At 36.9% G+C, this 27029-nt stretch overlaps 1 long non-coding RNA gene across 1 annotated transcript in view; it reads right to left on the reverse strand.

The window, feature by feature from the left end:
• Positions 1-4500: 4500 nt before the first annotated feature.
• Positions 4501-27029, reverse strand: part of LOC131737540 (uncharacterized) — a 36592-nt gene continuing 14063 nt past the window's right edge. The window contains exons 3-4 of the long non-coding RNA XR_009329184.1: positions 6610-6784; positions 4501-4553 (exon numbers count right to left, since the gene is read on the reverse strand). This is a non-coding gene — a long non-coding RNA (uncharacterized LOC131737540). The remainder of the gene's footprint in view (positions 4554-6609; positions 6785-27029) is intronic.

Consider the following 27029-nt stretch of genomic DNA (forward strand, 5'->3'; position numbering starts at 1 on the left):
ACCCTTAGAATACATTTCTTTACAATGCTGAACAACACAGTGAAAGAAAAGTCCACAGTAAGACGTGATTAAAAATCATTTAAGAAGGGCTGAGTATTTAACTATGCATTACAACTAAACCACATTGCAGTGTGGTGTATTAATAACAGGGACTTGGTAGCTGTTAGAGTAAGTAGCTTCATGTGTCATTGTAATTGCTTGTTTATATTTCCCTTATTATTTTAATGTGATTATAATCATTCTTAGTGGTCCTGGGCAATGTTTCTCCATACATGCCAACAGTCCCGATATGATCGGGACAGTTCTGATTTCCTAGCAAATGTCCCGCGTCCCGATGCATAGTTAGAAAGTCCTGATATTTATCCGTGTTCACATGATCAGATCTTAGTTTACTGACATATGCCATAGCCAGTCATACTGGAGAAGTGTATTGTTTCCTCATTGCTGCTGCAATATGATTTGATGTGTATGATTTAGAGTAAAATATGCCAATGGAACGTGAAGCACTGGAGTTAGCTACACCTTTCATTTTCATACAGCAGTTGTTCACAGTTCTGTGATATATTAAAACAAAAAAATGCCAATAATGAAAAAAATAAACATTTTCCTTAATCAAATAGTAATAGAAACTAGAAAATGTTTAAAAATTAGAACGAAATAGGGGCTGCCAAGTGGCACATCCGGTAAAAGCACTCCGCCCAGAGTGCAGGATGCACCTTATAGCTTGGAGATCGCCGGTTAGAATCCAAGCTAAGCCACTGCCGACCATGGACGGGAGTTCCTAGGGGGCGGCGCACAATTGGCCAAGTACTGCCTGGGCGTGCTAGGAGTTAGGTTGACTGGGGAGTCCTTGGCTCACTGCGACCCCTGTGTCAGGCCGGGCACCTGCAGGCCGGCCTGTACACAATATTGAACTGCATGGTTCTCTGATGCTGTAAGTTCTGAATATGGCTGATTGGAGGGCTTGGAGCAAAAAAAAGCGGACAGCTGAAGGCACTCGTTTAGCAGGATGCGAGTGCTCATCTTCGACTCTCGTTCTAGTTAGAAAAATTGGAAAATGAATACAAATAATTGTTAAAAAAAAAAAGCAAGAACGAAATTTAAACTATCGTTTTAAAAAAATGCTATATACATATATGAATATTTAATTTAAATAAAGTCAGCCTGTTGGGCCCAGCAAATGAAAATGGCAATTATCAAAAAAAAAAAAAAAAAAGCTTGTTTAACAGTGACTGGGGTAAAAAAAAAAATCCTTTATTCTGTGCAATAGTTAGTGAAAATCCTTATATGATTCCAATATCCTTTGCACTCAGCTTTTCGAACTAGGGTGATTCATTTTATTTACTTCTTCCCGGTTGGGCTCCAAAATAATTCGCACTAATAGGAAATTTGTGTTAAGTGAGTTTGCATTATAAGAAGTAATTAGCAACAAAGCGGCTGCTAAATTTGTCTGGGACCATGTAGAAAATGTGTTATATCAGGAAATGTCTCTAATCCAAGTTTGTTTTAACGAGAATTGACTCTATGTTCATAGAACCGTGAGATACGGTTTTATAGTCAACAAGAGTAAGGAACATTGACGTGTTTTGTTTGGGTTGGTTTTTGCACAGGTCATCATGATCTGACTGTGTATTGCATTTAAAAATAAATTAAAAAAAAGAATAATAATCTGGTTACATGCACAATAATTTAGGGGTGTTCAGGAGTGTTAGACCATTTTATGATTTTGATCAATTACAATACTTTGCTCCTTGTTTGTTTGGCAACTTAGATTTTGTCATTATCATTTTAGGGGGCTGTGTGTGTGTGTGGCGGGGGGAGGGGGCTTATTAAACTAAGAATATTATTATTATTATTATTTATTTCTTAGCAGACGCCCTTATCCAGGGTGATTTACAATTGTTACTCTGTAATTGTATTTTATAGTTCAAAACCGTGATAAGATTTGACGATGAAAGCCTTTAATTGTGCCATGTTTTCATTTCTTTGCTTGTTATTGATGCCTTTAAGGTGAAGTATGTGTATGTTTGCCTTATTTTTAATCATTCTGTAAGCCTTACCAGATGTTTTCTGCTTTTCTAAAGACATCAGTCGTGCCAGGCTGACAATTTAAGGTTGTTTACATAATCCAGTGTTGTTTAATCTGTACACAGCAGACCTGTTGGTGTTTCTTAAAATAATGCATGCTTTATGGAAATATTCAATGGTTTTGACTAGATTACTAAATTTTATAGCAAAGCAGCATCTGTGAGCAATCTGAATTCTGCTTTTTTGTCTGGATATTTTGTACTTTTTTCCCACTTTGCCAAATATGTAAATCACCAGGATTGGCCAAAGAAAACTATGCATACTGTTGAATGGCGTATGGAACCACACCATATGGCAGTATGATTAAGACCAGACACCTCTGAAGCCAGTTTAATAGAGAATAATTAAGATAAGAATACAGGGCTCTGCACATGCATTACATTAGCCATCTCTTTAATATCTGAATGGAAAATACAGATTAGAAATGTAATAGCCATATGATTCTTGACATTTATAGTAAAATACTGTAGAAAAACAACTGATATTTCTTAGGTCAATGGGCTGTTATCTTCCCATTTGTCCTGTTTATACTGGAACTTACAAAATACCTGATTAAGTTGATATTTCTTGACTAGCACTATAACCCAGATATATGCATATTATGTTATTTTGTTTTCATCTTGGAGTCAAGACCGATGTATTGTATATTCAGTACATCTGGGCCATCAGATACATTATTTCACATCATCATTAGCCTCTAAGCAATGGAAAGCTTGGAAATCAAGATACAAAGAGGTATTTTTTCATTACAATCTATGATGTAAGAGAATATCTATAAGCCAGTTGTAATATGTTCTTTGGAAATACTAGTTTTGATGCAGTCAGTCTGTAATAAGTACTGTGTTGCACCTAAATGTCTTAAGACTTAAGGCTAATTGGTTCAAGTTTGGATTGTATTGAAGTTCGTCTTTGACACTGCATTACTGTTTCCCCCAATATTTCTGAATACTATAAAATAATTTCTATTACAGTTTTCAGCTGCCAGAATAAAAATTAGTACAGGAAAGACTTTAATGAAATGGTCAATGAATCCAACTTTTGGAATAGCTGATCTAAAACTGTGTACTATTATGTAATCTATCGTGTATTTAAAACAATAGTTCTAACACATTTAAATAATCTTGAAAACAGTTGGTTTAAAATGCCGAAACAGAATTCCATTTTTTTTCTAGTCGTCCCTTTACCTGTACTTCAGATGAGTAATGTCAGATAAAATAAGTAAAAAAGTACTTTCTGTATAATTTACACACTTTTTTCTATCTTACCTCATACCAACTTGTTTAATAAAGTACACTGGTTGTAACTAATATTGCACCAAGAATACAAGTGTTTAATGATTTGTCAATAACAGAGTTACCTTCACTTTTACAGTCACATTTATTACTGGCAACACTCAGCCAGATCAATGAAAAAAAGCTCAGCCAATAAATTCAAATTAGAAAATGCAAACCTGGCAGGGATTTAGACAAAAAAGGTGCATCAATTTGCTCAAACCTTCTGTGTTCTTTTTAAAATTGAGCCCAAAGAGACATGTTTGTATGCCAAATTAAGGTTTAAAATGCATGCAATTTAAAACTCCAATCAAATTAGATAAATGTGAAATTTATTGTAATTAATTTACCATGATAGCAACATATGTGGATTTTCTTGTACCAATTACAGCACACAGATGTATTTATGACTAACAATACATTTTGGCACTAAAGGGTCCACAGGTATGATTTAGATCAATCATATGCAATTGTAAATGCTGTTTAATTTACTTTTTTTTCTTTTAAGGGCTTTTATAACAATGCAAGCAAGGTTTAAAGCTTGATTGCATTGAAAGCAACACAACACGTCTGCAGATGTCGGTTGTTCCTTACAATACAGTAAATAACCAGCTTCACAGGGAAGAATGAATATCCTGCAGCCTACCAGGTCAGTTTCACAGGTGGCCATTTACCAACCAGCATGAGTCCCATAGAGGTTTGTTTACCCTGTCAATAGAATTGCCTCCCTTAAAGCTAAGTTGTCTCAGTTGAAAAAGCAGCAAGGAGGCCACTTGTTTATAAACTACAGGGAGTCTTCCTTGGCGATGGCTGTTTAGAAATCTGAAGCAATGGCTGATTTGATTTTGCTATGGTTGTGAAATTGTTTCTTTTTTTTTTGCATTTGTCAGCCTTGATTCAACCCTTGTTTATAGTGGTAGGCAATAGCTACATTCACAGAAATATAATAAGTATATACAATCACATTAAACTATCACTTAGTAAATAATTTAGAAACCAAACAAAAAATAAATTATAATAGAAGGAAAGTCCAGGATAACACTGTAAATACCCACTGTGTTGGTGCAATTTACAGTGCTAGTTTATCTTGATTACTGTGCATTTTTTCTTTAACCCTTTGCGGTCCTATTTTTCCTTTCCGGTCCGATGTCGGACCCTGTCCACCATCATCAAAAAGACGTCAAGCACAGGTCCCTAGGAAAAAGCCGAGAAAAGCTTTCAATGGCCAAAAGAGGCCAAAAGAGGCCGATAGAAGCCGAGAGAAGCCAAATAAAAAACAGAGGCGGATCTGAGCAATACACATAGGCCCTTCACCACAGACATAACATGGACATAAACAAACAAAGTAGCTGCTTCCGCATCCAGTGCTCAAAGAAAATCGCTGACATTTACCAAGCTTTTTGAGATGTTATAGTAATAAAATAATGACTTGGATAACATTATTGAGGAGTTTGGTGATAAAACGAGTGATCAGGAGATGATTTATCAGTATGCACTACTATGAAGAGATATGAAATACAGCGAACAAGGAGTGGGGCAGGGCTGGAGATGCTGTACTGAGTGTCCTGTTGATATGCAGTGCCTTTTAAATCTGTTTTACTGTGAATAAAATTACTTTTAAACAGCGCATGTAAAATAAACAGCTTGTGTGAAAATAAATTGGACCCGACGTGCCTGATAGGCGCTGAATAAATGGACCGCAAAGGGTTAATCTGGTTGGGGTGAGATATGTGATAAAGAGAGAAAGAATCAATGTTGTAAATCTCCCTCCTGACCAGAAAAGGCCGCTGTGTAAGGTTTGTAGTATGCTTCCCCATAGAAGGGTCGACTCAACGGTGAGCGGAAACAGGAAGTCGGCCATCTTGGTGGAAGCACGTAGCTGTCAGTATGCGAAACGACTCACATGCGATCAGCTGCAGGCCAAGCAGCGATTGGTTACACCGGGTGCCGAGCTGATTGCATGGAGGAGTTGGGTAGTACCAAGGGGACGCAGCTACTCAAGTACGTTTCCTTACGCTGAGTGTTCATCACTAAACAGCAGGAGCCTGCGTTTTGTTTGTTTGTTTTTGTGTTCGCAGCTGCCACGGAGACCGGATCTGCAGCCACTGAGCCAGCAATCACCCATGTAACTGTTTCACTGCACAGCTAGCACAGCACAGAAAACCACCAGACCTTCACAGCCACCTGCACCAAGAGCACAGTTGCATGCACGGAGGACGTGTGGCCATCGGAGGGTCTTGAAACCTGCCGTGTTTTGCTTCCCCTATACCAGCTGCTATAGGGAAGACCTACTTTATTTTTGGAAATCATTTACTCTCTTTTTTTGTACAAAATTAATAAACACGGACTGGTTTTGGGGAGATAAACCTTTGTTTGGACTTTGTATTATTGCACCACTTTGCACATCCTGTTCACAGGTATTTCTCTCATTTAAATTTTGGATTGCAATTGGATGCAGCTCCATAAGCAAAAGGTATAACATTGCCCTTTTAAGCACTGAAAAGTATAGACAATCAGTTGGCTTTTACAATTTAAAAGTGTCTGTTTTCGTTTTTTTAGCAAATACAATGTGGGAAAATGAATTAACAGTTACAAAACAAAGCAGACAATTTCAGCTTCAGACCCAGTATTTAGGTCTCACTCAATTAGTCATTTTACTAGTACTGGTGTATTTGGGTGTGTTTCCTTTTTTCTGCCAATCCAATCCATGAGAAGAGAGGGAAAGAGAAGAATACACCACCATCTGAGTTAAATCAGAGACAGCAGAAAATGCAATCTCAGATTCCATAGAAAGCTTGGGGTACCAGAAGAATAGACCCTTACCACTCTGTGATGGGTGGTAATATGTGCTTGACCAGGAAAAATGTTAACACAAAATTAATATTATTTTAGCTGTTGCTATTGGAGAGGGAATGACTGTATGTGATTGTATTAATATTGTATAGCTGCACACATTCTTTTTTGATACCAGGATAAACTGTTTGACAAATTGATCAATGTATTCATTTGTGTGGATACATGAAGTCGACCAAAATTTGCACCCAACCAATTCAGAAATTCAATTAGTTGTTAGGCAGTGTTTGACTGAACATAGCTGAGTTAACAAGTTCATCTACAAGGGTTTTATAAAGGATCCACATCCCTGTTTTTGTGATACAGACTTCATGTGAAATACAAACATGCAAACATTGCATTGAATAATGATAATCTTTTAAAATGTCTATATCTACGGGGTCCCCTATTTGATCACCTGGTAAAAGCACAGTGGTGTGCAGGGTGAGTCATACAGCGCAGGTTCGCTTCCTAGCTGTGTGAAATGGCTGTGGAATTCCGAAGGGAGTGTCGCATTGGCTCTGGCAGACATCTGCAGGGCTGGCCTTTGTCCTCCAGAGATCAGTAGCTTGCTGACATCCGCTCTCGAATTTCTGGGTGAAAAAGAGGTTATTGCAGGATACCCACTGAATCTTCAGTTCTGCTGAGCTGTGTGGGGAATTGCTGCGGTGAGGGGAAAAAATTATTGGACATTCGAAGTTGGGGGAAAATCGGGGGTACAAAAACTGAGCACACTAAATAAAAAAATTTAAAACATTAAAAAAATCTACTGTTCTAATATTTTTATAATCTTCACTGTACTGTAATTGTTCAAATAGAATAATGTATAGAAATGATCTGTAGTTATCTACCTTTTGTTTGAGGTTTATTATATCCCTGCCTACTACTGCCTTGATGATCATCATCAGGGGTGATTATAACATGTCAAGACTGCTGAGAAAGACCCCTCACTGCCTCACTTGGACTGTAATTAAAGGAAAAGGCCATTAAATAGCGAACAGGCCAGCTGCACATTTTTAAACCTATGCTTAAAAATAGATCACAGCATGGCCTACATATCCAAAACAATACCAATAAAAAATGCATCTGATTACTGTAATTGATTTCTCTGCAAGATATGAATAAATGGCCCCATCTCTAAATGTCATTCCGTTCCAAGAATTGCATTTAAGCTCCACTGAATAGAAAAAAAAAGCTCAACCAGATTCAAGATCTCCAACTTCCTTGAAAGTAGCAGAAAATCTACCTGACAGTTGCCATGGCAACGTGGGACAGGATGAGTGCACCACCAGCCTATGAAGCTGTTCTTAATTGGAAGGCTTTTAGCCCACACATTTTTCTCATTGCTGCAGAGATTATTTCTGCAGAGATTATTATATTTCGCAATTGATTTATAAAGACTGGTTCATACAATATTACTGCTCACCATTATTTAAAATAAAACCATAGCTGATGCAATTTAAAGCAGATACTTCAGTAACAAGCCAAAGCTTACATTGGAATAATATCTAGGTTTTATAGGTTAGCTGTACAAAAAAAAAAGAAAAAGGGAACCAGATCACAGATCAGACTGTTTCCGCAATTGACACAGGATCACAATCTCTTCAATGGATTGCATTCCGCCAGCATTTTTTGTCGAAAATACAGCAAGAAGAAATCAAAACTTTACAGAACTTTCGTAAAGCAGAGTCTGTATTTTTACATCAACTAGAAACTGGTTTAAGTCACATGTCTCCTCCATGACAATCGGCCATGGCAGGAAATTAATTAAATTTATGAAAGCTCAGTTGGCTTAATTTCGTATCCCTTCTAAAAACAACATTAATTAATATTAATGTTCAGTATTTGCATAGTTATCTGTATCACTCAATAATATTTTGATAAATAAACTTAGCCAGAACTTCAAATGTGTAGCAGACACTCCTTCTTTAGGAGGTTTGGGATATTTGTCTAAGAAAATATTCTGCAAAATAAATCAATAACCAGTATGTGATCTTATGCAATTATGTAAATATAAAACCTTAGTTTTGATGTAGAATAAAACCACATGATACAAAATCTGACCTTTTTTTTATTTTCAATTGGTAATCTTTATTGGCTTAGTGCAGTTATTCACTGATCCAGCCCCTACCCCCTTCTATTTTCCTCATGTGATCTACTTTTAAATCCCCCTTTGTGAACACATAAGTATAAATATGCCACCCATCCTCACTAAACAAGGCAGCTTAATAAAGGTCTGTGCAGAGATGTTTTATTCTAGCTTGCTAAGGGATAAGGTTCAATTTTTCGAAGACGACCAGTATAATCAGGAAAGTATATCAGAGCCGTCGCGAGGGAGTGTGAGTGGACAGCAGATGAGGGACATCTCACTACCACCAAACTAATCTTTGTGGTGTGAGAGTGCAACCTCAAGGACCCTTGTGGCTAATGAAGGCATAGAGGGATCTACCACATTGAGTCGGTAGAACCTGGTGAATGTATGCGGAGTAACCCAGCTAGCCGCTGTATAGATATCAGTCAATGAGGCACCTCTAAAGAGGGCCCATGACGCAGCCACTCCTCTGGTAGAGTGCGCAGCCACCCTCCCAGGCCACTTGGTCGAACGACAGGTAGGCTTGCATTGTAAGGGAATACAGCCGGAGACCCAAGTAAACCATACTGGTTAATTGCACCGGTGTTAATTGGTTTTTGGCCTTGTTGAGGTTGTGCCCCAGTCTCCCAAGACCTGGAGACCTGGGTCTCCAAGACCTGGGTCGCTCACGGATGTAACCGTGATCCTCGAAAGGGAGGAGGTCCCACGCGGAACTGTAGCATGTAACCGGTTTGTACGGTGGCAAGCATCCAAGAGTCTGAGGTGCAATTGCACCAGTATTGTAGCTGGTGTTGTGAGAAGGGGTGGGTCTGAGGCCGCAAGCCTTCAGAGGCTGGGGTGGAGCCTGTCTTGGAGGCTGTCTAGGGCAATCCTATGGGAATTGCCTTCCGGAGCACTGCTGCATTGGGGCCCCACGTCCAGCGTTCCCCCATCCTTGCGGGTGGCCCCGGGTATTTGCTGCCGTGGAAGCATGTAGGCGGTGCCTCAGGTCGCCACGTGGCGCAGTGGGGATCGGAACTGTCCGGGTTACCGTAGATACGGGCGGACACCAGTGCTTCATCCTATCCTGTACCGGAGCACGGGAAGGCAGCATCGCAGCCACCTGTCGAGATGCCTCCCGCTCTCGTGGGAGTGTTGCAATATCTCTGAAGGTATGGCCAGGGGAGATAGGTGTGTCTAATAGGACCGCATTGTCCACATCCGGGACCCTGGCCTGTGATAGCCAAAGCTGTTTCTGTGCCACAAGGGTCACAATGGGAGGGGGCTGAGTGTGAAAGCAAGGTTCTTGTGGTTCCCAGTCTTCAGCGAAACCAGCAAGCAACACAACATAAATAGAATGAAGAGAATAAAAGTAAATCCACACACGTGCTGAAGTTACAAAATGCAACATGCTGGTCCTCTTGAAAAAAAAAAAAAAAAACTATGATAAATGCACAGCTTCTTCCATCTTAATGTCTCATCCAATCATTGCAAACATGTCATGTGAAGCAATACAGTTAAAGTCTTTAAAACAAAAAAGAACAATCAGCGAAGAACCGTTATTTTCGTAACAAGATGTAATTATAGTTGATTCAGCTTCAAAGTATCAATATAGTAGATCATTCCAACTGGGTGATAGGGAAGCATTCCTGGACCTAATCCATTTTTCTTTGCCAACTTTCTGAGCCTTCCTGTGATCTATGTAAGAAAATCAATTGCTATTGACAATGTTTGTAATTACAAATACAACCCTTCACTTCTAACCTTCTGCTACTCATTTGAGAACAAGCTCATAGAAAACATTTAACACTGCACTGATATTCTACATTGCAAATTCCATATGGTATACAGATAATAAGGGGTCACTTCAACAATTATAATATACATACACCCCATGCATCGTTTTAGACAATTACAATTACACCAGTTTCTCCAGTCATTAACCGATTCTTGGGATACAGACACATAAAATACAATAAAAAACGATGTTCTCATATACACATACAAAAAACATTAATCTCATTTCAGTTCATTATAGTACTAAGGAGATGCCTGTGTTTCAGGCTGCCAAACTATATTCAAATCATAAGCAGGCTAATAAGACTTCATATTTTGATGAATATGCTGAGATGAGAGGACAGCTTTAAATCAAGACAATGAAACAAAAATATTATTTATTGATATAGTGTACCACAATCTTTTAGTACGATTTTATTTAATCAAATGTTTTGCATACATTTCAAGATTGAGTGATTGTTAGTTGTTTAAGTGACATTGCCTGATGGGAATACAGCACAATCATGTTTCACACCTTTCCTACTGTAAATGACTTAGAGCTGACAAGTTTTAAGCCACTTTTATCGGGGCTTCGCGACTGCCTCATCACTGTCTTACAGAAAGTATTTTCAGCATTGTGGTTGATTAGCATGAATCATGCGTCAAGCCAATTAAAAACCTGTTAATGCTCAGGAATAAAAATAAGTCAATTGAACCACATTCATCTATATAACTGTTAACAAGGGAGTGATTTAGGGAATTAAACACAAATTTCTGCATTTGCCTACCCTGAAGGAAAGTGTCAAAATGTTAATTTCACTTAAATTACTTGCCATTACAGTTCAGTAAGTGTGGTATTGAAAGAAAGGTATTTTTTTAATGTGATTTACCAGAGCAATTCACTTTTTTATTTTTTTTATTTTAACCTGTCACTGACTTAAATAGAGAGGCCATTTAGATAAAGTTCATAACCAGAAATGATGTGCTTTTTTGGTGAAAGTTGAAAGTTGATACAGTAGATTTATTGAACAGCAAACTGTATGTCATAGCATCCAGCCATGCATACTTGACAGGAAAGCAGGAAAATGTGTTCTGATGAGTGCAGTTGGATAAGATATAATCACTGGGTAATTTTTGGAGAGGAAGCATTCCCTTGAGATGTTGGGTATTATTGATGTTATTATTTTTCTATGGCAGCAATGCTGCTGATCACCATCTGTTGGTGAATAGGAATAATGTTAGGGAGCACACACAGCAATGTCCATTTCAACCGCTCTCTTTAGCTGTTCATCCTGAGGAACTGGCAGATTGGCCTGTGAGCTTCAGTGAATTATGAGACTTTATGATTTGCTACCAGAGGTTGTAGGGCTTATACTTGGCTGGTCAGCATGAACAATAAGGGTGACTGCCTTAGCTGAGAGTCTCATTTTCAATTTATAGTCTCGTCTTTTTTTTTAAGCAATTATCTTTTAAAGAGTAAAGTTTCCATTCATTTTTTTTATACCCACATAAAGGTGGATATAGTTTTAAAATGCTCACCAAATGCTTTAAATCATCAGCGGTTTGATACGTTTTTGGTCATCAGTTTTAATTGCATCTCTTTGTAATTAATGTTTTTTTCTTTAATCTTTTTTAAAATCTTTGTTTATGCACACACAGTATGGGTTTTAAAATCCATACTGTATGTGCATCACTGGTTATTAGTACAGTCTGTTTTCTTTATGCTTTTACTTTACGCTCTTTCAGTTAGAAACACCCACGACAGTCAAACACATCGGTTAAAATAATACAACTACAAATGACCACATGTAACATGCAGTGTGATGGACTGTTAAGACACTCGCTTATGGTAACTGACATTTTAAACCTCCCCGCCACCACACCTCCTTCCCTAATAGTATACAATTATGGAAACAGATCTACAGTTTATGAGAAAGCAAATTGTCAATAAGAGAACTCAAAACTCATGTTCAGCTCTAATTACTGTACACAAAGAGAATTGTAAGGTTAAAGGAAGTGCACATTTTTGTTTGATAGCTGGTTTCAGTAAATCAAGCTGCTTATTTACAGCTGTTGGATCTCCAAAGGCCTCAACAAAAATAGGATGCATTTAAAATAAATATAGACCCCCCCCCCCCCCCCCCACCTTCCCCCAACTGACCACAAAAGTTATAATTAGAGATAGAAGCAAATCCATTTTAGAACCAGGGGGTCTCCATATAGGACTCGCTAACTAAGGAGATTATGAGAATTTGTATCTGACACTAATTTGAGATTTTATATTAGTAATCTCACACATGGATCAAATTAAAATATGTTGGGGACCCATAGGTACTATATAGAGAAATAAGATTGTATTATGGACTTAATACCTCTACCGAACAACTGAAAAATTATCATCTTTAGTTATAATCTGAAAACACAGCAGATTTCACAGACTTATTATATGTCTATGATAGAATTGTTTCCTCATGGACAGATGAATGTACTGCATAAATGTACACTGGTTGTCAAAGTGTACTATATGCTTATAAAAGGGCATTGGGAAATGGAGCTGTGTGAGTGGCTGTCGAGGCATTCTAACTATTTAGGCATTTTCCAACAATGCACAGGTTGGAACTTTTTTTTTGCCTTATCACATTCTTAAAACTATTTATGAATTAAGATAAAAGCACATTTGGGTCAACAGCTTAGGTCAACCATTAATTCTGCACTAATAAGTTCTTCAAGCGATTTGTAGTCTCTACAAATGTGGGTACTATTTTGCACTGGTAGCAGGATACATTCAATAAAACTTAAAGTTTAAAATCTGGTACTGGTATTTTTTTTTTCTTTTTCAAATTAACAAAGTTATTTCCTAAGTGCAATAACACACTCCAGGTTGTACAGTCATCATAATATACCAGAGGATGGTGTGTTACACGATGACTGCAGACCCTGTCATGTGTAATTGCTTATATACAGCAGAAGATTCATGAAGATTAAGAATTATACTTGGAATAATTAGTTTCAAACTCATTTCAAAACAATGTGACTTGGTAAACCTGAGCCTAGTGGAAGGAATCATTTAATAGGAGTAAATGTGTGAGTGCAGTCAGGTTCTTCTTTGGATCCTGGTGCCATTTGTTAAGACTGATGTTAAAAAGAAATGATTTAAAAAATCATCTGATGCTAATTGCAGTTATTACCAGTCGTGACACAACCTGGCATAGACTGCATGGGTTTGTTTCTGTTATTATTGTATAGAAACTGAAAGCTGAACAGATGTTACATAGTATTTCTCAGTAAGTAAGGGGAAATAATACACACATAATAAGAAAATCACATTTACCACATTAAATCAATGTTGCAAAAGATGATAAAGAGTATAACGGTATAATAGATTATCTGGGTTTACATTTCTTTTACAATGGCACTTTAAAGGGAAACACAAATATAGGTTTTGAAGGTTTTAAATGCATGCGAGTTGAAATGAGCTTTAATTGTTAATACAGTCAAATTTGTCTAGTAAGAAAATGTCTGGAAAATAAAATTTCAACAACACTACTCTCCAACAAGTAATGGGATACAGAGTGTAAACATATTTGTCAGGAGGGTAGAGTGTGCCTTTGTCCTAATACTCTCCCAATTCTGTTTGAAGGTTGTTGATTTATATCTCTCTATTCTAACTAAAACCCTTCTACTTTTTACAGCTGGTAAACTGCACAAGGCACCAGAGAGGTTAAGAGACATGTCCAAAGTCACAGAGCCTTAGGGCAAAAGTGGGATTTAAAATTAGAAATCCCTTGTTTATTAATAATTCTTTATAATAATTTATCAGCCTGAAGATAATGTTTGACAATTCATAAAAAGTTGTAAAAATAAAATAGCATTCAATGTTGCTTTGAAATCATCCAAATTGTTTATTGATTACAAAAAGATCAATCGAAAGTAAACAATTTGATCAAATGTTTGCATTTTCCCTATATAAAAAATAATAAAACAAACAAATCATAACAATAAAAAACAACACATCAAAGGCTGTTAGGCCTATTTAGGGCTAAATATGAAGTATGGCAAGCACTCAATTTGGCACATTTCAAAGTTTCAAGAAAGAATTGACTACAATTTGTCACTTACCTTACCAAAATGCATTTGTACACATTTTACAGGTGTGCTTTCTGTTCTTTGTTACAAAATAAAAATAACTTTCTTCAGAGTTCGTATGGTGACAAATTCACTGGAAGTAAGAAGTCAGTTTGAAGTGCTGACGCATTAGGTGCAAAACAGGAAGGAAACTCGGGTGCTCACAGATGTAACCTCACAGTAAATAGAAAGTCTGAGTCCTAAAAGTAAACTGTAATTACAACAGACAAAAAAAGAAAATACTAAATAATGCCATATTTAGCACCATATGAATAGCAATACTGGTAATATTGTCATTTCATCATTATTAATTATTATTAATACACAACACTGTGCGTATCTTCATATTTGATATATTACGGTATGTGGCTGGACACATCTCATTATCAGACTCATCCTGTGATAAAAGATAATATCCTGGTGGATGATTAATCTGCAAGTCTCTTCTTCACATATATAGACAGTTTAATGAGTGCCGTGCCGTGCAGTGCAGCATCTCTCTGGAAAGTTGCAGCCCTGTCTAATAATAGCTTTCACTGTCTTTCATTAGTTTTTAACTGCATCCATGGATGGCCATCAGAGTAGCTGGGGAATATTCTTAATGAAAACGAAAGTAAATATATGGCTAGATCTATAAATTGCTAGCCCTGTTAAAGAAAATCGATCACTGTAATATCTTGTTCATATCATGCACCTGTAAGGTGGAACTTGTTATCCTCTGACCTTAAACAGATTTTTGTTTTACATTTTAAAGCATGCTGTATAAACATTACATTAACCCTTACATTTGGGGAATAGTTCAAAATGGTATTGTTAAAAAGATTAATATATTCACAGAATATGAAAAGGCTATATGCTGTTTTCTGTTCCCCTTCAAATGTTTCATACCATGGAGTTACATTATATTAGCATATTATGAAAATATAGTACATTAGAAAAAAGGTTTCACCAAAAATACTTTCCAGCTAAGGTCTTAAAGTTTGCATTGTCATTCCAATCATTGACAATGTCAAGCTATAGTTGTTCACCTAATCTCTTTCGTGACTCCTGCAATTCCTTCGTACATATTTCCTAAAGCAGCCTGTAGTCAGTGACTGAAAATGGCAGATTTATTAAAATGTTCAATCAGCATGGCAGGTGCACTATTCTCAGAAGGGGGCTAAATTATGTATAATTTCTCCCATGAGTTTAAAGAGATGCTGTGGCAGGGCAGAGGAAAAGCCCTGCATGTAAATAAATGTAGTGTGTTTATTCAGCACGGGTGAATGTATTGTAAATGTGGGTGAGACAGCGAGGTAAAGAGAAAGAAATCAAAAACAAAAGTAAAAAGTAAACAAATGGAAATCACCAGCACGGTACTTGTTATTTTGTTTTGTGTTGTGCAAGACTGTTTGTTTAAACGTTTTATTTCACTCTCTGAGCAGTGTTTTTGTTAAAATATTTTCTTGAATAAAAACGTGCCACGTAGTACCTACCTGTGTGAATCTGTCAGCTTTCTGATCTGGGAACGTCACTACTCGGCCAACCTGTCACACATGGTGTGACAGCCAGCCAGGGCAGGTACTGCGGGTACACATTATTATATCATAATACTTCAATTTGGCGCTGCAGCGTTTATTTTAAATTGATCAAAATGACTGCGGCCCTTAAATGAGGGCGGAGATTATATGAGGGTGGCCTTTATACTATGCTTTACAAACATTGCAGTATTTTATTAAATTATTTAAGGCATTTTAGAAACAGCAGGCTCTGATCTGCAGCACTATACTCTTTTTGGGGCTTGAAAACAGTACATTTACTGACAGTTAACGAGAGCCTATTAGGTGGGAGTTGGGAAGTCAGAGGAGTACTGTACCAGCGAATCAGGAATGTGTATTGGTTGCTATTGGGCGGGACAAGAAGAGGAGAGAGAACGGTAGTTGAGTGTGTGATGCAGTTTTTCTTGACGAAAAATATTACCTTTGAATATGGGTTTCATTTCTGTTAAAACAAATATATCCTACTCGTTTTTTGTTTTTTTTTCTCACTGTAATTTACCTGCTGAGTTTAAGTTTTCGCCATCCAAGCTGACGACGAGGTAAACAGACAGCCCTTGTTTTATCCCCTGCTGTGTTGAAACTGAACTCTGCTGGGAAAAAAAGGGACGTGAAGGACTGCTGTGCTGTAAGTAGTTCATCTTGGGTTGTCTGTTGGGACTGTACTATAAAATAGCATTTTCTTACTAAGGTGGGTGTACATTAGTTTGTATTATTTTATTATTATTTATTTCTTAGCAGATGCCCTTATCCAGGGCAACTTACAGTCGTAAACAAAAATACATTTCAAGAGGTATTACTTGCTGGATTGAGGTTGCAGTCTCTTCGGGGGTGTCATGTACATAGGCAGAGTTGCATGTTTCTTTCTTTTTTGAGCAGGGGTAGAAAAAAAATACCTATACGTTTCTTTATTGAGGTAGCCTGTTTGCTGTCAGCCTGGCCACTGCCAGTGTTGGCATGGGAGGAGGACCTCCCACCGTGGTCACCACCCATGTACCCACTGCTGCCCCTGTTCCTGGGCCAGGATGACCATGTGGTTGAGACAGCGAGGTAAAAGAGAAAACGAAAATAAAAAAGTAAACAAATGCTACACGTGCTGGAAATCACCAGCATGGTACTTTTTTGTGTTGTGCGAGACTATTTTTGTTTAAACCTTTTATTTCACTCTATGAGCAGTGTTTTTGTTAAAATATTGTATTTATTGGATAAAAACGTGCCACAGCGCACTTTTCACAAGTAGTACCTGCCTGTGTGTGTCTATCAGCTTTCTGGTCTGGGAATGTCACTACTCTGCCAACCTGTCACAGATGCTTATTTTGTATTATTTATCATTGTAAAATCAATGTGTTTTTCCACAATGAGCATACTGTATGCTGAATATAGTTGTTTTTGTGGTGATAGCTGGTTAAAAAACTAAACATGAAGCCTTTAGAGAAAAACACACATTAGTCCCTATTGGTTTGGCTTCCATTTTAATTGAGTTGTAGATAACATAAAGCCCCTGTACAGTACTGTTTATATCTTAAAGGAAAATATGTTTAACATGTAAAATTTGCACTTATTTTATTCAACTCGGTCAACTATCGGAGAGAATTTATTACAAAATTAAACCTTTCAGGCATGGCTTTTTGGGATCAAAGTTTTTCAATCTCACAACAATTATTTCTAGTCAGTACAAGTGCTATTACATTTCAACTGAGTAACACTTGAGGGTGAAAGGACCCCCTTTGATTCTATACTATTTTACTAATATCATAAATCTTACGGTACATATGCAGTGTGGCTCTGTAGTTACAGTGCTTTTGTAATAGTTGCTAACCCCTTGGCTACAGTTAAGCAGAAATTCCCTGCAGGGAGTGCATTATGATGCCCTTGTCATGGAGTTGTGGAAAGGGTTTATGCCTTTTGCAGGAACAGAGGTTCTGACAGATGGGAGGGTCTCAAAGTGATGGTGAGAATATCTGCTTTGTTGGGGCTAAACAGAGGTTGGAGCATTATCCTTTACCTTTGTAAAAGTGCAACTTGAACAAAAGTTATTGTATTTCTTGCTCTTATTGTATTGTATTGTAACACTTGAAATGTATTTGCTTACGATTGTAAGTCGCCCTGGATAAGGGTGTCTGCTAAGAAATAAATAATAATAATAATAATTTCCAAAATACTTTATTTTCTGTGTTGAATGAGACGAGTATTGCAGGTCCCAAGCCAAAGGAACCTTGTTTCACCAGATACCTTTCTGCTTGAAAAATATAAATACTCCCAACAGGGTTAAAGACAAAAACTGAACATTCATATTGCAAGAAAAAAAAAAAGACTATTTTAAAAAAGCCTTTTTTTCTTGTCATGGTTGGTTTTATGGTATATGGACAATGACAGTGAATTGAAACAAGTCCATTGAATGTATGGTACTGCGAGCAGTCCGTGGGGTCTGTTGTTAAAACATGAAAGATAGGTAGCTGCCAATAGTTGCACAGCTTTTAGATCAGCAGTAGCAAATTAGGTGTTAACCTATGCTGATATGTACTTCAACAAAGGACAGCTATCAAAGACAGTGCTGTGGAAGCTACTTTGAAAAAGTAGCTAACTAAAGCTACAAGCTACTCCCAAAAAAGATAGCTAGCTACACTTAAGCTTATTTGAAAATTAGTAGCTAGCTACATTTAAAGTGAAACAGGATAACAGCTGCAAATCACACTATTTTCACAATAGTCAATTGTACGGGGCTATTAAGATTCAATGTCTACTAAGAAGCTCTTGTTGATGCAACATAAAAGTAGAATTTCAAAATGGGAATCTGACAAACAATTACGCTTTGGATGAAAAATGTCCTTGCCAACACTGAAGAGGTGTTCACAGGCTGCACTGGCGGGCAAACCTGTGTTGAACTTGATGAACAACTTCCTCAGGGTTGGCAAGGACTTGTATCTTTTTTTACGAGTGATTTTTCACTGGATTCAAAAAACCTGCCCATTTCATTACTCAGATCACTCTTCCAATTTCAGAATTTTTGGAAAGAATCCTGAAAAGCTTTCATCATCCTCACTAGAAGTCTCAGTTCAGTTGTCAGTTGCATCTCCAAAGTCCTGCACCTTAGGTTTCTACTTTGAGATGATGGGCATCTTTTGTTCTGTCTGGAGGTATTGGAGCCGGAACACAGGAAGGAAATGTTGTTCTTCAAATATGTTGTCAAATCTACGCTGCAGATCACCGAGAATGGCATCAAGCAAAGGCAATTGGGCCAGTAATAAACAGATTCGAGGGCAGGAAAGACAGGAGACGGAATCATATTGAAACAGTTTACTAGTGCTTCTGCTGCAAAAAAAGCTTCTAAAGTAGTGGTATCGGCAGCTATGTTTCCCTGGAAAAAGTAGCTAGCTTGTGTAAAAGTAACTCACTAGTGCAAAGCACCTGAACAAAGTAGCTTGCTACAGTAGCATCGCAACTGATAACGTGCTACTCCAAGATTGCTCACAGGTTTAGAGATGGAAAGTGAAAATGAAAAAAAGATATATAGATTGATTCTGATGTCACAGCAGGCATCTGTTAGAAGCCTGCTAGCGCTGGAAGCATAAACTGACGTTATTCAATACATTTTTATGCCTTGGTGAACTTCTTTTTTCCCCCATCACATATTTATAACTAAAACATCACTGGAGACTAAAGACTTAACTTTCTTCCAAATACAGGAGATGTACAATATGTAATGCCATTGGCATACTGTGCTTCTAACTGGCTTGGCTTGTTTCAACAGTGATATAAATGCAATTCCATTCATGCAGTGGTTTAGAACATAAAGCAACAAATGCTGTGGAGGGAGCACCAATCTAATTTCAAGAACCTTTACTGGGTTTAGATTCTGACTGTGCTTATTGACCAGTAACAACAAAAAACTATTAGTAATAAGAAAATGTTTTTAAAAAAAAAGATGTACAAAGTATTGGAACCACAAACTTTACAACAAGTATTGAGACAGAATGTACATGTGAAATTGTCAAAATCTGTTTTAATATAAATATTTCTTAATGTGGTACCCTGGTCTGATCAGGAATCAGAAGCTCTCAATTTATCCGACAACTAAGGTATACTGTAGTTGAGCTGGAAGTGTAGCAGAAGAGGTATTGTATGTTCTTCTAGTAATGACCAAGGGCTGACAAGTTGAGCAAGCTGGAACTACACCTAGAGGCTGTTTTGTTATTTGGAACTGAAAAGCCACTATTGATTTTGTAAGGCAAAGGATTATTCCAAGTGCCTGCAGTCATACTGTACAGTACATAGAAAACAGCAATAATGGTGTGGTCAGTTAAAAGAAAATGAGATTTTCAAAGCCTCTCCTATAAGGATCTTAAATGATGGCCACGTACATTTAAGTAAACACATTTCTGTGTTTTCTATCATCTAAACACAATCTGAAAAGGACAAATGTACATTAACTGGCCTTTAAGCATCCATTAATTCTCCAGGATGAGTCTCATGCTCTGCACATACATGATTTACAGAGGATATCATAGCGTATGTCATGGACATTATCTCCACACATCAGAATATGAGATGTATTACTCATCAAGGAGGGTGTGGTCATTAGTGCCCATTGAGCACAATCACTTGAATTTTAAATTAGATGATTGTTAAACTGAGTCTGACCCTTACAAAATCACAACATAATAGCCACGTATAGTTGTATCACCGTAGTAAGTACATACTGTAATGTTACCTTTAAAAAGCTATCACTGCAGGGGAAAAGGTGTCCCATGTCTTCTTGAAACACTGTTCCTTGTCCTTTCTGTATTTGTTAAAGTGATTGTGGCTAAATCTTATCTGCTGTCTGCTTACATTCACTATATAAGTTGCAAATGTGCAGTTTCAAAAGATATTGCAAACATATATTTTAATTATTTTCAATACAAGAAAGAACAAAGAGCAGCAAGCGACAGCACTACTAATAACTGACAGCCCATTCGGAATTAACAAAATATCACCACTGTACCAGAAAATATTTCCCACTCACATATCTAACACCCTACCCACTCATCTTTTTTATTGTATTCCTTTCCTGTTGCAACCCTTTTAATTCTGATATCTTTGTTATTTTATTCTAATTATTTCTTCTCTTTTCCATTCTTGCCTACATGACTAACTACCGTAAAACCCGTTGAATAAGTAGATTTTCTAGGCATTTTTGCAGGGCCCTAAAAGGAGGAAGCGACTAATATACCGGTGCGACATATGCGTTGGTGTGTCTGATATTAAACTACTGTACCAGCGCCACAATGGGATTACTACAGCCACGGTTATGGCTCACACAAACTTAACTGTCAACAACCTGATTTATTTTTTCAGGATCGATGGCATTGAGGTCATGTTGCTAGGTAGAAACACAAGACCACTGTTCTAATTAAAAGTTTTAATTTGTTACTTTCAATACCCTTAGTCATTTTGAATGTTAAACGCAAGCTTTCAAACTCGTGACTGACCTCCTCTTGAAAACGCCACAGCTATACTGCTTCACTGATAAACACAATAGCTGTCATGAATTTAATTAATTTTCCTTATTCCCACCCGTTGGTTTGTCAACATTCAGACTGTACCCGCCCCTGGGATCCGTAACAAACAGGTTAGAAAGCCGAGTAATCAACTTATCAAGTCTTCCATTCGTTATAACTGCAACGTTATAATAATGCAGGTGACTTTGAGACTGGATAAAGCAGAACAGTTAAGACAAAAAATGGAAATGCTACTCAACAGGTTTGAAATTGCGCGTTGTTGAATTTGCCAAAATACATGTTAATCGCAATGCTGAAAAAACAGTATGTGACTCGAGACGAAACAAAGACAAACTTAAAATGGCGAAAGAAAAACGAGCTGATAGAGACGGAAAGTGTTTATGGCCTTATGTAGAAAACATTTTGTTTGAATGTAGTATTTTGAATAACTTCAGTACATACTGTAGCTTGTTCTACATGTCAGTGCAATGCAGTGGTATGCTTGTAAAGTATGTGTATGGTTATGGTTCTGATTAACAAAACCAAATGAATGTATTTATACAACTGGCAATTTAATGCAATTGTACTGCACTGTATGCAACACTGAAATGTTTTGTTTTCTAGTTATTAGATGGTGCACTGTTCAGTTTATTTTGTGTGTGTGTTGCTTTTTTTATTGATGTAAGCAGCATTGTTTAATACTTTTCTTTTAAATTTGAATTAATACAACAGATTTGTAAAAGCCAATGCAGCAGGAACTATTGTCTAAGTATGGGTTTAGAAAGAAATGTTCAGTAAAGCAAAGAAGATATGTTCTTGTTTGGGTACTTGATAAGCTAAAATAAAATACCGGTAGGTTAATACAGATGTGATGTGGTATGTATAACTTGATTTTATGTTCTGTTAATTATTACTTTTTAAATTTTAGAAATTTTGAAAAATTGAATAGTTTCTAGCAATTTAACTAAAAACAACACTGTAAAATTATTAATGGAATAAAATGTTGCAAACAAGGGTTATTTCGAAACTAAACCAGTGCATCTTTCTTTATTTATCGGTGCTGAGCATGTAGGAAAAAAAATCAATTGTAAAAAAGTATTTTAAACACATAAAAGGTGTTTTCCTAAAACTGAAGTCTCAAAAATGGGGAGCGACTTTTACACCAGTGCGACCTATAAAATGACTTATGGTAATCGATCACACCTCCGTAAGCTTAATGTCCTATTCGTGGATAATCAGCATACACCCACTCCTCTTTATGTGGCCGGTGGAGTCCACACTCCAAAATACTATATGTACAGTGTAGCGAATCTCAACTTCTAGTCAAAATGTTTCATTGAATGTTGAGGTTTTTCTTTATTTTCTTTTTTAAATTCAACACTATTGAGTGTTTCATCATTTTAAAAAATGACATCTGGTACAACACTAGGAAAAAAAGTTCTCTGTTGGCTTGATTTTGCCTTCCTGGAAATCTGTTACACTGTATGTCCTGGTAATTTTCACTTCAGCAATGGCTTCAGTGTCAAGCATCATATTAGCTGTCAAGCATTAGGGGAAACGGTTGGTTACTGACAGGAAAAAAGGCCTTGAAGGGTGGGGACAATTTCACTCTCCAGGTGAAAGGACAATGAAAGTGCAAGACTATCTGAAAGCAAGGCCTGCAAACAGATATTTCATTAACCTTGTGTAGTACGGACAAAATTCTCAGAAGGTCGTTATGCCAAAAGAAGTTGTGATACTTCATATTGGTTAATTTTCTCCTGATTTAGTATTCTCAGTAGGTTATTATAGGTATTCAAGTAAAAAATAAATAAATAAAAATACTCAATTTATCCCAAATGAAATGCAGATATTTTATCAACATTCTGAACTACCTAACGAGCATACCAAATTCACCCAATTAAGTGCTTATTAGCATAATCATCCAGCTATTCTCAGAAGTCTGATGTGATAGTTTACAAAAAAATATCACAAGGAATCTTTTAATTAATGATTGTTTGTATAAAGGTATGTAGGAAGCCACAGGGTTTATAGATTTGCCAGATGTACTTACATCCCAAACAGTTCAGCTTGAAAAGGCATATATTTTAGACTTTAGAGATTTCTTTCTAAACTACACATTTGAGACTATGGGCCTGAAACGCGTTTGCCCCTGATTTTGATGAAAGAATTGCACAAATGGGAGCAAACTGCCTTTGCCGTGCCCTGCAATGCAATTTTGGTGACTACTTTTCCATCTGCGTTAGTGCCAGCGGTTGGCATAACTTTTTGCATGTTAGCTTTGAGCGATTTTGATGATAGAGCAAATTGGGTGACTGCATCTCAAACTAACCAGGTAAGGGGAGGTTTATTTGAAACTCTGGTGCTGTTGATCCTGTAACGAAAAGGGAACAGCAAGTGGTGAATGAGCGAGACAGACAGCGATAGAGCAAACACACATAGATAATACAGCTGTGTGAACTGTAATGTGGAACATGCCTTTGTTAACTTTAGGGCTGCTCTAAAAAATACAGATTAACATGAAAAAAAATAATGAATTCAAATATATTCCATGCTTCGTAATTACTGGAAGTGTTTTAGATTTGAATATGCACATAACCATTAGCTGTGTGGCACCTTTTGGAATTTGTATATATTTCAAACTCCACACAAGAAAATAATCTCTTAAAAAAAATACATGATCTGGAATACATTATTTGATCTAAAATAATAAAGGTTTCTAAAATATGAAAACTTTTCTTGAATATAAAGTCCATATATCACACCTGTGTTTGCCAGATCATTTAATATTTCTAAATGTACCTTTTCTTTGTGTGTTGGGTTTGAAGCATATTAGCAGACAGACAGCAAAATAATGCATATGCAAATTTAAAACATGTTGGACTAAATTATTTCCAGAAATTGACGTATGAGATGTAGGCCCTTGTATTGGAAAAGTGTTTCATACAAAACTTTATTTTCACAGCATTATTAAAGTTAATGAATCCACATTCCAAATCACAGTTCCTATATAAATCTTTTAGGCTCTTTATTGGAAAGGATGGATGAATAAATATAACGAAACACTGGAGTCACATCTGCCAAAATGTTTCAAGGAATGTAAATACTTAATTAACAAATGGTGCTAGGACAAAAGCTTTACGTTTTCTGTTTATCAAAATCCCAGCAAAGGCCACGCTAGAGCTATGTTTTCTTAAAGAGAACACCAGTTGTTCCTGATTTGCTAGCAGTTTCTGACTCCCACTTTTTCTTCATTGGTCAGTGCTAACGAAATTCCGCCAGTGCCCATCTCCCTTCAAAATCACAACATGACAAGGACAGCGCAATCCAACGCAAATGTAAAACACTTTGCCCCACGTTTCCTCACAATCGGGCCCTTATACTGTGAATGGATGTGCATGGCATGGACAATTTTATTAATTATTTTGTTAGAAATGAAAACTGTACTAGGGCCCTATTCAGAGATCGCAATGTATGTTCTGGGATAGGCCCCTGTTAAATTGAATGTGATGTGACCCAAATGGAAACGTATGACATTAGTAGTGACCAAAACATTACTGTCAATGTTTTCAACAAAAAAAAAGTTTAATAAAAATTGAACATTTTTTTTTTTTTTCCAGATTCAGTTTGGGTAAAGTGTGTCACAAGCTTTCCCTTTCTCTTTGTCCGAGTCTTGAATAATTTATTAAACAAATTATTTCAATTAAGTGGGCATTAAGCTGAACAGAATTCTAAATATCTGGCTGCCAGAACATCCCTATTGTCAATATCCTTCAATGCTTCTGTGTCCTGTATTTTGTAAAACAGTTATTATTATTATTTATTTATTAGCAGACGCCCTTATCCAGGGCGACTTACAATTATTACAAGATATCACATTATTTTTACATACAATTACCCATTTTACAGTTGGGTTTTTACTGGAGCAATGTAGGTAAAGTACCTTGCTCAAGGGTACAGATGCAGTGTCCCCACCGGGGATGGAACCCACAACCCTCCGGTCAAGAGTCCAGAGCCCTAACCACTACTCAAATAGATTTTTTTTTTTTTAAATTCAGAGATAGCTAAACACTGCCTGGATACTTGTACCTACTGTAAAATAGGGTTGGTCTACCATTTGCCCCGATCACAGCCTTGACACAAAAACGACAAAAGGATGTAGAAGGTGTCTCGTGGGATGTTAATCCATTCAGTCATTCATATTTTAATGCAAGGGGATTGTGAGAACAAATGAGTTGTGCAACTTTATCCCAAAAATGCTCAGCTAGATTGAGATTCGGGGATTGTGGTGACCATGGAAGATGCTGTTGTCATGCTCCTCAAACCAAACCATTCATACACAAGTCTTGGTATTTGTAAAGGGTATCTATTATAAACATAATAACAATGACCTGGAATTAAACTTCACTAAAAGGCAGTGGAAAAAATGTAACAGATTACTACACAAAACAGACTTGCAAAATAGCATTTGACAACAGGCTTCTAGACTGTAAACGTGACGTTGCCGAGTGATATTTAATCCCTCCTCTATCCAATGATGTAGATTTCAGAGCTGTCTTGTAAAGCATGGTGACCAAGAAAATCAAGAAAATGACTTACATTTTTTATTGTGTTCACAAGATTACTATCCCAGAAACACACTGCAGTATGATCTTATATACATGCTTGCAGTCCTTAAAGGGTTAAAGCTAATAGTGGCCAGAAAATAGAGCATTTTAGTGAGTCTGAATAAACCAACAAAGAATAGAAAATAACATCCCACAGCTTTTGACCTCAAAATTACAATTCCCTTTTGGAAGTAGCGACTGAAGATAAATTAAGTGACACAGAGCACAAACTAAATTCAAACGCCTAGGTGTAAAATTCTTTCCTGTGAGTTATTTTCCTATCTGTCAAGAAAGCTACAGCATTTGCTTTAGGTGTAAAAGTAAATTATTTCCTTTTCATAAAGATCATTATCAAAGACATTCCAATAAAGGCAGGCAAGAAATTCATAGCACAGCCAACATGAATTGTGATCATGTGATCATTATGAAGAACACATGTTATACAATAACATGACACCCACATGAACAAGATATAGTATTGTAATGGTTTGTTAGATATTTAGATTAATGATCACTAAAAGAGAGCAATGTAAACCTTTGTCTAGCCTAAAAGATAAGGTAACCAGAAAGTATAACGGTATTAGCTACATAACTCAGTAGCTGTTGGTCGCTCAGAGGTTTGCACAAGCATGTCTTGAAAAGCTCACCCCTGCATTATTTTTTAATGAGCATGTGTTGGGGGAAAGAATATTATATGTAATGATATATACTTTGTATGAGATAATGTGAAAATGTGCTGGTGAATTTGGCTTGCTTACACCAAATTATCCAAAAAGATTGACTTTCGTAGTCGAACATGGTGACAGGGCCACTTTGTAAATGCACATAGATGTCTGAAAACCAAACACACAACAAGCCACAAATCAAATACATTATTTAATTAAAAAACAGAAAGAACACTTATTTCACAGCTGTACAAAGATATAATAAGTATATACTCATTGACATACTGTATGCACACGGTAACCAACTCACCTGAGAAGTATTGTTATGGCAAGTTAATAATATTGCAAAAGTTTGGCACAATTTTTTTTTTTTTAATAAATTTAGTCGTTGCCAATTATTTTTATTATTTTCTCCCAATTTCGAATGGCCAATTATTTCTTAAGCTCAGCTCACCGCTACCACCCCTGCGCTGTCCTCCGAAGCGTGTGCCGTCAGCCGACCACTTTTTTTCACACTGCGGACTCACCATACAGCCACCCAAGAGCTACAGCATCGGAGGACAACGCAGCTCTCTGGCA

Source organism: Acipenser ruthenus, chromosome 7 (assembly GCF_902713425.1).
Source record: "Acipenser ruthenus chromosome 7, fAciRut3.2 maternal haplotype, whole genome shotgun sequence".
NCBI classification, from domain to species: domain Eukaryota; kingdom Metazoa; phylum Chordata; class Actinopteri; order Acipenseriformes; family Acipenseridae; genus Acipenser; species Acipenser ruthenus.